The sequence below is a fragment of the Henckelia pumila genome, chromosome 1 (genome assembly GCF_033568475.1).
Source record: "Henckelia pumila isolate YLH828 chromosome 1, ASM3356847v2, whole genome shotgun sequence".
Classification (NCBI taxonomy): domain Eukaryota; kingdom Viridiplantae; phylum Streptophyta; class Magnoliopsida; order Lamiales; family Gesneriaceae; genus Henckelia; species Henckelia pumila.
Window position 1 is genome coordinate 1,124,105 of NC_133120.1, and position 2,696 is coordinate 1,126,800.

Genomic DNA, 2,696 nt, shown 5'->3' on the forward strand with positions numbered 1-2,696 from the left:
AATTATTTTGAATAATAGAGCTTACTTGCTCCGTTAAGAATGCTTTCTTCTTTACATGCAATTGTCTTTTTACAGTACATAAATCTTTTAAAAACTTTGCATAAGAAGGAACTTGTTTAATAGCATCTAATAATGGAATATTTATTTTTACTTGTTTAAAAACTTCATAAATATCAGAATCATTTTTTTGTTTTTTATTATTTACTAATGCATGAGGAAAAGGAACATGTTTATTTATTTTATCATCAATTTTCTTAATCTTAGGACTCAAAGTATCATCTTTCTCGAAAGTATCAAGATTTTCATCCTTACTCTTTGAGTTTGACTGATCTTTGTTTTCATCACTATATGGATCATTAACTATTTTACCACTTCTAAGAGTAATAACAGATTTTACTTGATCAAATTTTTCTTGATTTTGATTTTTAGGATTAGGTTGTGGTTGAGATGGAAATTTTCCTTTTTCATGAATATTAAGTGCAGATGCAAATTTTGCAAGAGTTTCTTTCAAATCATTCATAGATTGAATGTTTTGAATATTGATAGACTCTTGCTTTTGAATGTATGCATGAATTTCATCTTCAAAATTTTTTCTTGGAGGTGGGATATAAGGAGCATAACCTTGATGATTTTGGTTATTTTGAAAAGGTTTTTATGAAGGTTGTGCATTATTATCGTTCCTCCAACTAAAATTGGGATGATTTCTCCAACCAGGATTGTATGTTTGTGAAAAAGGATCTAATGTTGGTTTTTTAAAATTGTTAACATAATTGGCTTGTTCATGGAGACATTCTTTAAATGAAGGCAAAGTAGGACAATTTTTTGTAAGATGATCATGTGTGTCACATATATGACAAACAATTTCTTGAACACTTTTTAATTGATCACTCTTTTTCATTTCTAATGACTCGATTTTTCTTGCTAAAGATGCAAGTTTAGCTTGAACATCTACATCATCTTTAAGATGATAAATACCACCCCCATTTGTTGAATTATTGGTTTTACTTGGTGGTTCAATTGAGCCTATATTATCCCAATTTTGAGCATTTTCTGCTAATGACTCCAAATATTCCATAGCTTCATTTGGGTTTTTATCTTCAAAAGTTCCATTACACATGAATTCTATCATTTGCCTATCTTTAGGTATTAAACCTTCATAAAAGTGAGAAACTATTCTCCATATTTCAAAACCATGATGTGGGCATGTATTAAGTAACTCTTTATATCTATCCCAACATTGATAAAATGTTTCCCCTTGTTTTTGAGAAAAAGTTGTAATTTGTCTTTTAAAAGAGTTTGTTCTATGGGAAGGAAAAAACTTTTTTAGAAATTGTTGTTGCATTTCTTCCCATGATCTTATTGAACTTGATCTCAAATTTTGCAACCATGTTTTAGCTTTATCTTTTAAGGAAAAAGGGAAAAGCTTTAATCGAACAGTATCCATGCTACAATTTTGATCATTATAAGTGTTGCAAACCTCCTCAAATTCTCTTAAATGCAAATATGGATTTTCAGAATCTAAGCCATGAAAATTTGGTAAAAGTTGAATGACTTGTGGCTTAAAATTGAAATTAGATGCATCAGGAGGAAAAACTAAACAAGATGGTGTACTAGTTCTTATTGGATTCATATGGTGCCTAAGTGTTCTTGGTTGTTCATGTTCTTGATGATGATTATTATTATTATTATCATCTTGATTATTAGAATTATCGTCCATGTTTAAAATATTTTCAGTTACTCGAACAAGTCTACCACTTTGTTTACGACTCCAAACAATCATACAATTAAAAACAACATACTATTTACATAATAACAAAATTAAACTTAATTTATACCTCCCCGGCAACGGCGCCAAAAACTTGCTACAACTTAAATTGTAATTCACCCAAGTGTAGGTTGTCTGCAAGTAATATACTCGTGAGTACGAGATCGATCCACGGAGAGGATGTTGTAAGTTTAATTTTAGCAATAATATATTATAGATGAAAATATTATTATAAAACTTCAAATACACAAATTATAAAATTGTCAAGGTTTCAAAGGTTCATTGTTGGTTTATTTAAGATTGCTTAATAAAAATAAATAAAAGAAACTAAAATAAAAATAAACATAAAAGAACAATGAAATATTTAAACAAGTATATCATATAATATAGTTCCCACTATATTAATATCAGATTAACCGATATTTAATACATGGTACCCATAATATATATATAGATGAATAAATATAAACATAAAAAGAACAATTAAATATTTAAACAAGTATATCATATAATATAGTTCCCACTATATTAATATCCACCGATATTTAATACATGGTACCCATAATATATATAAATGCATAAATATAAATTGACATAAAAGTAAATGTTAGATCAAATCACAATATTTTATTTAGAACAACCGGCAGAGCCACGCTATCGTCTAAATAAAATATATGACTTTATGTTAGATGCGATAAAGTAAATGTTAGTTGCGGAAAAGTAAAAGTTAGATGCGAGAAAGTAAATGTTAGTTGCGGAAAAATAAATGTTAGTTGCGATAAAGTAAAAGTTAGATGCGATAAAGTAAATGTTAGTTCAAATCACAATATATTATTTAGAACAACCGACAGTGTCACGCTATCGTCTAAATAATATATATGACTTTATTATAAATAGATACATATATTTATAGTATATAATTATTGTAGTA

At 27.7% G+C, this 2,696-nt stretch overlaps 1 non-coding gene across 1 annotated transcript; it reads left to right on the forward strand.

Moving 5' to 3' along the window:
• Positions 1-1,187: 1,187 nt before the first annotated feature.
• Positions 1,188-1,298, forward strand: LOC140876838 (small nucleolar RNA R71). The gene has a single exon (XR_012149070.1). It is a non-coding gene; the product is annotated as a small nucleolar RNA R71 (small nucleolar RNA).
• Positions 1,299-2,696: the final 1,398 nt, after the last annotated feature.